Genomic DNA, 12,705 nt, shown 5'->3' on the forward strand with positions numbered 1-12,705 from the left:
CCCAAAAGTGCCGGCTGACAGTTTATACCTACTCCCTACTGATGAATTGGAAATTCCAAAAAAAAAAAAATGGAGTGCGAAAAATAAAAATACAGAGTGTCTGGATGGCATATCAGCGAAAATGGTCAAACACTGTGCTAGATATCTTGCAAAGCCCCTGGTGATCCTAATAAATTTAGTAATGATGAAAGGAGTATTCCCAAAATTTTTAAAAAGGAACAAGGTAGTAAAGGAGATCCAAGTAACTAGAGACACATAACAATCACATCTGTTCTGTCTAAAATAGTAGAAGCAGTGATTAAAGACAGAATTATTAACATAATGTTGTTGTTGTTGTTGTTGTTGTGGTCTTCAGTCCTGAGACTGGTTTGATGCAGCTCTCCATGCTACTCTATCCTGTGCAAGCTTTTTCATCTCCCAGTACCTACTGCAACCTACATCCTTCTGAATCTGCTTAGTGTATTCATCTCTTGGTCTCCCTCTACGATTTTTACCCTCCACGCTGCCCTCCAATACTAAATTGGTGATCCCTTGATGCCTCAGAACATGTCCTACCAACCGATCCCTTCTTCTGGTCAAGTTGTGCCACAAACTTCTCTTCTCCCCAATCCTATTCAATACTTCCTCATTAGTTATGTGATCTACCCATCTAATCTTCAGCATTCTTCTGTAGCACCACATTTCGAAAGCTTCTATTCTCTTCTTGTCCAAACTATTTATCGTCCATGTTTCACTTCCATACATGGCTACACTCCATACGAATACCTTCAGAAATGACTTCCTGACACTTAAATCAATACTGGATGTTAACAAATTTCTCTTCTTCAGAAACGCTTTCCTTGCCATTGCCAGCCTACATTTTATATCCTCTCTACTTCGACCATCATCAGTTATTTTGCTCCCCAAATAGCAAAACTCCTTTACTACTTTAAGTGCCTCATTTCCTAATCTAATTCCCTCAGCATCACCCGACTTAATTAGAGTACATTCCATTATCCTTGTTTTGCTTTTGTTGATGTTCATCTTATATCCTCCTTTCAAGACACTGTCCATTCCATTCAACTGCTCTTCCAAGTCCTTTGCTGTCTCTGACAGAATTACAATGTCATCGGCGAACCTCAAAGTTTTTATTTCTTCTCCATGAATTTTAATACCTACTCCGAATTTTTCTTTTGTTTCCTTTACTGCTTGCTCAATATACAGATTGAACAACATCGGGGAGAGGCTACAACCCTGTCTTACTCCCTTCCCAACCACTGCTTCCCTTTCATGTCCCTCGACTCTTATAACTGCCATCTGGTTTCTGTACAAATTGTAAATAGCCTTTCGCTCCCTGTATTTTACCCATGCCACCTTTAGAATTTGAAAGAGAGTATTCCAGTCAACATTGTCAAAAGCTTTCTCTAAGTCTACAAATGCTAGAAACGTAGAGAATCAAAACAGCTTAAACGAAGCACAACATGGATTTAAAAAGGGGAGATCCATTAAGACTGCAGTGGCAAACTTCATAACACACGTCACCAGGGCACTGGATCATCAAAGGTATCAAGTGGATACTTAGACCTCAAAAGCTTTTGATTGTGTCTGTCATAAAATTGTTATAGAAAGACTGGACTGTTATGGCATAAGAGGAAAACCTTAGTTGAAAATAGACAACGGAAATAAAACATAAATCCAGAAATACACAGATTTTCTGGAGGTAAAATATGGAGTAGCTCAGGATTTAGGATAAAGACCTTTGCTGTTTATCTTGCATATAAATGAAAAAGTGATTACGTATGCTGATGACACAACTTTACTAGTATGTAGTGACATTTGAAACGAGAGCCTGTGAGAATCTGGAAATGGCAGAACACTATTTTAGAGAAATAATTTGTTCATCAACAGGAAGAAAACTTTCTGCACAAAATTGGAAACATACAGATCTAACAGCCCAGAGGAATTTATCCTGAGCATTGGGGATGCAGACTTAGAAGAAGTGGACTGTAATAGTTTTTTGCGAATAGAGGCAGACAAATTTCTGACATGGGGAAACCATATTGATGAGATCCGTTCAAAAATAAGTACAAATATATTCTTAATGAAAAGAATATGTTATACATTGGACACAAACCTAGCTAAAAATGCACTATGTACTTATCTTCCCACACATACTTCCTGCACATACTGTACTGTATACCAATATGGGGAGGAACAGAAGATGCACACATTCAAAGAATCTTAAAACTTCAAAAGAAAGCCACCAGAGACATAGCTAAACCAACACCACAGGAGTCCTGCAAAAACAAATTCGAAGAATTAAAAATATTGACTGTGCCAAGTTTGTACATATATGATACAATATTTCTTTTAATGGTAAGTTGCACAGCACCTCTAAATAGAGATTTACATGACCACAACACAAGAAGTAGAGATACTACCATGTTGTTGTTGTTGTGGTCTTCAGTCCTGAGACTGGTTTGATGCAGCTCTCCATGCTACTCTATCCTGTGCAAGCTTTTTCAACTCCCAGTACCTACTGCAACCTACATCCTTCTGAATCTGCTTAGTGTATTCATCTCTTGGTCTCCCTCTACGATTTTTACCCTCCACGCTGCCCTCCAATACTAAATTGGTGATCCCTTGATGCCTCAGAACATGTCCTACCAACCGATCCCTTCTTCTGGTCAAGTTGTGCCACAAACTTCTCTTCTCCCCAATCCTATTCAATACTTCCTCATTAGTTATGTGATCTACCCATCTAATCTTCAGCATTCTTCTGTAGCACCACATTTCGAAAGCTTCTATTCTCTTCTTGTCCAAACTATTTATCGTCCATGTTTCACTTCCATACATGGCTACACTCCATACTACCATACTACCATATCTACAGCAAAAGATTGAAAAGACAGATAGGGACCCTAAAACTGCAGGAAGCTTGTTTTATAACAGACTGCTATTTAGCATAAAGAGCACAAAGGAGTGATCACCTCCAAAATAAAACTGAGAGTAAGCTCTTAGTACTGGGTGTAAAGTCCAGGAACACTTTCAGTTATTTATTGCACAACAACCAAACATTGCACGGATATCATACATATGTCATTTTGAAGAGAAACCCTGAAAGTTTTTTTTTTCATACCACCACAGCATAGTTTGGTAATTTGCCGATAGTCAGTGCTAGTCATGAACATGGCAAGTTCAGGTGCAGAGCAAGCTGTTTCATGAGATGGCCTCCCTGATCACCAGATCTCACTCCGTGTGACTGTGGGGACACATTAAAGATCTGGTGTATGTACCACCTCTACCACATGACGTAGCAGAGCTCTGGGAGAGAGTACTAGAAGCAATTGCCACAGTCGATGATGCCATGATGGGACAGGCGGACAGGTATGGCAAAAATTCGATTACCGTATTGGTGTCTGCCATGGTCTGCATATCGAATGTTCATAAAAAAAATAATAATAATAAAAAATTAAAAAAAAACTTTTGGAGTTTCTCTTCAAAATGCAATATGTATGACATCTGTACAATGTTTAGTTCTTGTGCAGAAAATAACTGGAAGTATTCCTGGACTTTATGTAGACCCTGTATATTTAATCAATGTGTATTGATATTGATTAACTATAAAACACTATTACAAAAAAATATTTTTATGTGTCAATGACAAATTTCTAATAAATTTGTCTTATTCTTTCTAAAACTGTAAACATGACATTTCTTACATCATTGTAAAATATGATCTATGGACAAAACTAAACTAAACTAATGGCAAATGTTGCTGACTATGGCCATCAGCACAGAGGAACAAGGTTCAATTCCCAGTACTGCCATAGATTTTTTCTGCACATGAGGACTGGAACAGGGTGCACTCAGTCTCATGATGGCAATTAATTAACTACTTGACCAAATAGTAGTAGCTCCAGCTCATAAAATTTGATAATGGCCTGAAGAGTAGTGTCCTAATCCCACATCCCTCCATATCACATCCAGTGACAGCATTGGTGGAAGATGACACAGTGGTTGCTCAGTACCACCAGTAATTATGGCATTTATAGTGAGTTTTCACCCATCATGATCAGAGACACCGTTAAGAACTCGACTGTCAGTGATGACAACTATTTTTTTCTGATGTATAAATATACTGTTAAGTAATGTACTGGAATGTGAAGTCATTCTGGCATGGAAACCAAACACAGAAACATGTTTACATATGGTCATCAAATTTTGTAGGTCAGCCTGCCACTAGTGGATGTCAGAAAATTAATATTGAAGTCTCAAGTACTAACACGTCTCTCTCATGTATAAAAATTCATGCTAGTTATGACTATCTATAATCACCTACTACATCATTATTATTTGTATTATTGTAGTATCTTGTAATTGGGGTGTAAAGTAAAATTAATCTTCAGTTTCATTAAATATCCATAAGAAAAAAAATGTGTAAGTGCAGGAACTGGTCGGTACGTAAACTCCTCAGTTAATAATAGTAAAGTGCTCAAATGTGGTGTCTGCTTTTTTTTTCCAAAAAGTGTGGACTAGTGATGTAAACACTGTAAGCACACATTTAGAGAGACTAACCTGCTTAATTTTTTTTCTAAGATAACCTTACCTGAAGAGGAATCTCATTATGTAGTAATTTGTCATGTTATATATTATCCCTACATGAACTGGCAATTTTCTGCTGTGTTCACTGATTGTCTAATGCAATGAGTAAGTCTGTCATTGCCCAATTCATTCTATAAAGGCCAATGACAGTACACAGTTCAAAGGCAGATACATAAATGACCTTGCTTTGAGTCTAGCCACTTTATTCACAAGCATGCTTCATTGTTAACCATCTATTTGTGACCGTGTCATTGGTCTTGTGTAGCAATGAATTTGATGGTATGTAGATATGTAAATTGAAGGTAGAGAGGGGAAAAAAGGAAAGGAAAGGGGAGGGAGTACTGCAGTCAGCTGCATTGGGACATTACGCGAAATCAGCGGCAACAAGTGAAAATGTGTACCGGACTGGGGTTTGAACTCAGGATCTCCTGCTTACTAGGCAGGTGCAGTAAACACTGCACCATCCAGGACACAGTTTTATTGCAACTACACGGCCTGTCTCGGCTCACTTCACAGCTTATGCACACTCCTATTGAGTGTCACCTATCTGCAGCTCCTGTTGTTTTCCTCCACGTTTGCTCTTCCAAGGTTCCCACATGAGGTCAGACGTATTTGTGCATCTTCACTGAAGAAGGTGGATTCGTTACCCAGATAGCCTATCAAATTATACGAATGTGTGTTGTCTGTTCTTTCAGATATGTCTGAAAGAACAAACACCACATATTAATAGAATTTGATGGTATAGGAGACTGGGGTGCAGTGCTGTGTTTCTCAGCACACTGCACAATGATGTAGTGATACAGGAGACTGCAGTAAGTGTGTGCAAACTGGTTGATGACATACCAGAATGAGATTTTCACTCTGCAGCGGAGTGTGCGCTGATATGAAACTTCTTGGCAGATTAAAACTGTGTGCCCGACCGATGACATGTAATACCAGTCCAGGATAATGAATCTGTAACCACAACACAACTAAAATCGTTTTTTAAATGTGCTGCAGTTGAAACATACCACTTCATTTCTAGTGTAGCTCGATATCTTTCAGCACCGGCATCAGGAGGAGAGTCTACAAAGCAAACATGCAGCCATCAAGGAGAAGCTCCATAATTATTGACTCTACATATTAATGTTTACTGAGTGAAAGATCTATTGTGACTGGCAAAATGTAATACTTTTTGACAAACCAGTATTTTTTCTCAGAGAAAGATGGTTCAGTATGAGTACATAGGCACATGGTATCTGTCTGGACCACAAACATAATTTTGAGTCATCTTGGAGCGGCCATGTGTCTGTGACAATCTGTGATTGGATATGTTTCACGGACTAGGGATGGTCCACAAAAAGATGACCAACTTGATGCTGTCCAGTATACTCAATGCCATGGTCTTGTCAGTGCAAAAATTATATCCTGAGGATTAACTTGTTTCTAGCAATATCAGTCTCCAGTATTCATTTCAACTAAGGGGCAGGAGAGATTTGCAGAAAAAAAAGAGATCTCTCTTCTCAGCTGGCCTCCTACTGAATCAAGCTACAATCTATTGAAAATGTATGGACAAAACAGGCTGTGCAAGGAAACTGGCCTCACACAGTGCCAGAACCCTGCAATGGCATTTAGAACATCACTTGAGTTGCCTGGGAGGAGGTAGCAGAAAATGAGAGTTATTACTCACCCCATTCACCCCATAGGCTCCCTTCCGAACAGGATGCAGATGGTCACTTTGGACATAATATTAGATGGTAAGCAAACCATATGCTGTATCCCTTTAAGGACTAAAAACATCTTATTATGAACCATGAAATGTTCATTCCTGTGGTGTTGTCTGAAGAGTGAGGTCCCATGATAAAGTTGGTACTTCATGACAGAACCACAAGCTAAAGGAAGTCACTGCCACAAGCAGCCACAAATGAGAGAATCAACGAAGACAGGCCCTCAAGATTTCTGTACGCTGCTGCTGTTCCAAGTCTACTTACGTCAGAGTTCAGTGCCACTCAGCCCACTATGATAACTCACTCTGATATCAGCCTCGTTGTAGTTCAAATGTAAAATGAAGGTTGACTGTCATTCAGTACAAGAACTAAAAAACATTTGCGACATTACAGTACCAACATTCAACATAAAAAACAGTTATCACTGTATTCTGCAACTGTCTCAAATGTACATTGCCTCTCATATGGATGTGGATGTCCTCCAAAGTATCTGTTATTAAAGTTTTACTGAAATTTATCTTAATATTTATTGTATGTTGTAGCATCTACTCAACCTCCTCCAGAAGTTAAATCAACCGAATTTTGTCTAGACTTGCTACAACATACAGAAATGGTGGTAAGTCTAGTTCTCACATCTATTCAAGTGTTTTTATATATATATATATATATATATATATATATATATATATATATATATATATGGCATGAATAAAAATGGCAAAGAGTAATTTTTGAATAGCATTCCACCTTCATCTGCCTGTCTTGACATGCTTTGTGTTCTGCTAGTCAAGCAATAATTTTTCTGTATTATTGTATCTAGTCTAAAGTGTTTAGCCACATCTGAGCCTGCATGTGAACTATCATTAAATGAATGACTGCTACTCAATGTACAACAAATGACAAACTTACTCACAACAAACAGCACTAAAGCTGGTTGCTGCACCCAACTTTTGCCAGAATTACTGCAACAAAGAGGATTTGTTATAATGTTGTGCTCAACTGGAAGCAATTTCACTACGAAGAGCGTTAAAGATATGTTGCACATTGCATTCTTTCTGTCCACTGTTACAGCCAGTGTCTGTCGTCTGTGTCTCAAATTGTTTCCAGACTCTCATCCGGAAGATGTTGATTATGAAGAACTCCTTAGGAAAACCAACATGCATTACAAGGCATCGATTCATTTAGCTGTAGGAAGATTTAAATTTTTTTTCATCATAAGAAGAACTCTGAATGGTGTGTTGCTCAACTTAAAGAGCTAACGAGATATTGCAAGCTCAAGTGTTATTGTGGACAACATTATGATTATTTTACACTGTGGGGTGCAATCACATAAAACATGTCAGATGCATACATACACTCTGCTATACTAAAATTTCCATATCCAGATTTGAAAACAGCACTGTCAGTTATAGGATCTCAAAGTGCTGTAGACAGAATAAAGAAGCTGTCAGGAGGTTTGTCTGTATGCTGATTTCAAAGCCACAGTAACCCACAGAATGTTGTGAATTCTTGTCCTCTCCCACAACAGAAGTAATTAATGGGTAGTTTGTACCTCAGATGTCATACACATGACAGACGGAAGTGATAATTATATATGCCTGCAGAGCAAGCAAACGGAAATAATTCCTCGCTGCACTGTCAAGACTGTTGATTTTTTAGGATAACAAAGTCCCTCAGTGTTCCTAATTTAGAAACTATCAATTTGTGTGATAATATTAACCTTGACAAGGATATATCCTCTCATGATTGTACTAATGTATCATTTTTACATTATAATGTTGAGGGCTTGGGTAACAAAATCGATGTATTTGAGGCCTTAGTTACAGATCTGGGTCCACATGTAATCGTGGTTACAGAGCATCAAAAAGCTAACCATAATATTCAATATTATAAGTTACAGGAGTATAATCTTACATCGTTTTTCTGTAGAACAGAACATAAAGGAGGGGGTGTTGCTACTTACGTAAGGAAATGTAACCTAATAAGTTCTGTAGAAAAAGTATCGTGGGTTAATGGTTATTGTATTGAGAAAAATTTTGAAGCAGTGATAATTAAGTTAATGATTGTATCCGTCCCACTTATTGTGGGAGGTTTATATCGAGCCCCTTCTGGTAATCTCAAGGTTTTCCTGGAAGCACTGGATAGTGTATTGGGGAAGCTAAGCAAGGGTGGCAATACAGTAAATATTATAATGTTAGGAGACTTTAATATAAACACACTAAGCGACAGCCAGGAATGCAAAGGTTTACAAAACTGCATACAATCCTATGATATTAAAGATCTACTTGGTCATGTGCCCACTAGAATAACTGAGTCAAGCAGCAGTTCCATAGATCATGTAATGACCAATTATGAAAATGTTGTGTCGGCACAGACTGTAAATGGGCACATATCTGATCATTTAGGACAATTATTAGTGATTGGTTGTCTTAATAAACTTAAACAAAACAAAAAAATATGAGAACAGAAGATTATTTTCTGAATACAACATCACCTTGCTAAAGAAAACTTTGGGTCAAGAATCTTGGGAATCAGTTTATAGAGAAAGGGGAGTTGACAGCAAATGGGAAGTATTTGTAAAAATTTTAACTAGACATATTGATATTACTATCCCAGCAAACAAGATCAATGTAAAAAAAATAATAAACCTCCACTAGTCAAACGTGTAAAACTGGACGAAAAAATGAAAAGACTCAAAGAAGGAATGGAGTATATGTATAAGCTACACAGAGAAACCAGTCTTGATTCATATAAAGAGGATTATAAAAAATATAAATATGAGTATCGCAAGGAAGTAAGGAGAAGGAAAATAGAACATATTAGTAAACTGATCAGAAATTCTGACTCTGTCTCAAAGTCGTGCTGGGCAGTAGTTAATGATATGAGGAACACTGATTCAAAAACTAAAATTAATAATATAGAGTTAAGTATACGTAATGATAATTTTTCTGATCCTTATATAGTTAACAATATATTTAATGATTACTTTATAGATGCTATTGAAAATGATACTTGCATGAAACAGGAGAGGCAGTTTAAATATGATAAGGAAAAGGAACGGAACTCTTGTAAGCTACCTACAGTAACCATCAAGGACGTAACACAGCTAATTGACAGCCTAAAAAATAAAAGATCAACTGGATGGGATGAATTTTCACCTTTTCTACTGAAAAAATGCAAGGGGGAGTTAGCCAGACCATTAGTCCATCTAATAAATTGTGTACTTGAAGAAGGTGTGTTTCCGAAGAAACTGAAACTTGCTATAGTTAAACCTTTAGACCAGTTGCCTTAATCTCAGTGTTTGGTAAATTAGTTGAAAAAATAATACTAGAAATCTTAATCGAGCACTATAATATGAATAACTTAATAGGAGATTTCCAACATGGCTTTAGAAGTGGTCGGAGCACCATATCTGCAGCAGTACAGTTTGTACACTGTCTGATGGAGAAAATAAATGAAGGTTACGAAACGGCAGGAGTGTTTTTAGATCTTTCCAAAGCATTTGACAGAGTCCATCATGGCACTCTTTTAAGTAAACTTGCTTATAATGGTGTCAGTGGGAAACTGTTGCTTTTAATAGAATCTTACCTTAAAGATAGACAACAATGCACAGAAGTTGTGTATGATAATGGAGAGGTAATCGAAAAAAGAAGATCAAAGATAAGAAATACAAATTTTGGTGTGCCACAAGGCTCTATCTTGGGTCCCTTCTTGTTTATTTGCTATGTGAATGATTTCCCAAAAGTATTAGACACTAGTCATCGTATTACTATGTATGCTGATGACACCTCTGGGGTTTGCTGACCTAAATTCAGTGGTACAGAATTTTGTTGAAAAAGCCCAAATACATTTTGAAAAAGAAAACCTGAGGGTCAATATTAACAAAACTAATTTAATTTATTGTAAGACAAGCGGCTCAAATAAAAATACTGTTTTAAATGAGGACATTCAGGAAAATACCTGTTCAGAATGTAAATTTCTGGGGATATATATACACTCCTGGAAATTGAAATAAGAACACCGTGAATTCATTGTCCCAGGAAGGGGAAACTTTATTGACACATTCCTGGGGTCAGATACATCACATGATCACACTGACAGAACCACAGGCACATAGACACAGGCAACAGAGCATGCACAATGTCGGCACTAGTACAGTGTATATCCACCTTTCGCAGCAATGCAGGCTGCTATTCTCCCATGGAGACGATCGTAGAGATGCTGGATGTAGTCCTGTGGAACGGCTTGCCATGCCATTTCCACCTGGCGCCTCAGTTGGACCAGCGTTCGTGCTGGACGTGCAGACCGCGTGAGACGACGCTTCATCCAGTCCCAAACATGGGGGACAGATCCGGAGATCTTGCTGGCCAGGGTAATTGACTTACACCTTCTAGAGCACGTTGGGTGGCACGGGATACATGCGGACGTGCATTGTCCTGTTGGAACAGCAAGTTCCTTTGCCGGTCTAGGAATGGTAGAACGATGGGTTCGATGACGGTTTGGATGTACCGTGCACTATTCAGTGTCCCCTCGACGATCACCAGTGGTGTACGGCCAGTGTAGGAGATCGCTCCCCACACCATGATGCCGGGTGTTGGTCCTGTGAGCCTCGGTCGTATGCAGTCCTGATTGTGGCGCTCACCTGCACGGCGCCAAACACGCATACGACCATCATTGGCACCAAGGCAGAAGCGACTCTCATCGCTGAAGACGACAAGTCTCCATTCGTCCCTCCATTCACGCCTGTCGCGACACCACTGGAGGCGGGCTGCACGATGTTGGGGCGTGAGCGGAAGACGGCCTAACGGTGTGCGGGACCGTAGCCCAGCTTCATGGAGACGGTTGCGAATGGTCCTCGCTGACACCCCAGGAGCAACAGTGTCCCTAATTTGCTGGGAAGTGGCGGTGCGGTCCCCTACGGCACTGCGTAGGATCCTACGGTCTTGGCGTGCATCCGTGCGTCGCTGCGGTCCGGTCCCAGGTCGACGGGCACGTGCACCTTCCGCCGACCAATGGCGACAACATCGATGTACTGTGGAGACCTCACGCCCCACGTGTTGAGCAATTCGGCGGTACGTCCACCCGGCCTCCCGCATGCCCACTATACGCTCTCGCTCAAAGTCCGTCAACTGCACATACGGTTCACGTCCACGCTGTCGCGGCATGCTACCAGTGTTAAAGACTGCGATGGAGCTCCGTATGCCACGGCAAACTGGCTGACACTGACGGCGGCGGTGCACAAATGCTGCGCAGCTAGCGCCATTCGACGGCCAACACCGCGGTTCCTGGTGTGTCCGCTGTGCCGTGCGTGTGATCATTGCTTGTACAGCCCTCTCGCAGTGTCCGGAGCAAGTATGGTGGGTCTGACACACCGGTGTCAATGTGTTCTTTTTTCCATTTCCAGGAGTGTAGATGACAGACTTTCGTGGAATCAGCAAATAGATCATGTCTGTGATAAAATAACATCTAGTCTGTATTTACTAAGGAGATTAGTTCAATATTTAGATATCGAAGCAATAAAAATAGCGTATTTTGGGTTGGTGTATCCCCATCTATCTTATCGAATTGTATTGTGGGGTGGGTGTAGACAATACAATATAAAAAGGGTATTTGTATTGCAGAAAAGAGTAATAAGAACTATGGCAAAAATAAGACCCAGAGCTTCATGTAAAAACCTGTTTATTAAGTTTAATATTATGACTATCTATACAGTATATATGTTTCAATCAATATCATTAGTGAAAAAAGACAAAAAAGTGACAAACAGGAATATGGAAATCCATGATTACAATACAAGACAAAAATCAGACTTTCATATGGTGAACAGACGATTGAATCTAACAACAAATACCCCATTCATTAAGGAAGCAATATTTTATGATTCTCTGCCAAACAACTTGAAACAGCTTTCTGGTAGAATTTTTTAAAATGAGTTAAAAAAATGGCTTATATTGAAGTGCCCATACAGTATGGTGCTGACATGATTTGACCTCAGGAATGCTATGTTAAATATACTTAAATGATCTTTTACTTAATAGCATGTAATCTATTAATATTGTGTATCAATAATCTAAATGTAATTATTATAACATTGTCCATGCATGTTAAATACTTGTTTCGAGCTGTAAGATAAATAAAAATAAATAGGGCAGATTCTTTTCAAAGACTGATTTATGTGATGCATATTTACAATTGCAGCTGAACGAGCAACCAGAGCATTTTTTTGTAATCAATACTCAACTGGGTTTGTTCTAGTTTCAAAGACTACCATTTGGAAGTGCTTCAGCTCCTGTTATTTTTCATTTTCTGGAATAATCAATGGCAGAAGTATGACCTATCTGGATAATACAGTTCTTGCCAGACGTAGGTCTGCTGAACATTTGGCAAATTTAGAGTGTTTATTTCAAGTTCTCTC

The sequence above is a fragment of the Schistocerca americana genome, chromosome 2 (genome assembly GCF_021461395.2).
Source record: "Schistocerca americana isolate TAMUIC-IGC-003095 chromosome 2, iqSchAmer2.1, whole genome shotgun sequence".
In the NCBI taxonomy this organism is placed as follows: domain Eukaryota; kingdom Metazoa; phylum Arthropoda; class Insecta; order Orthoptera; family Acrididae; genus Schistocerca; species Schistocerca americana.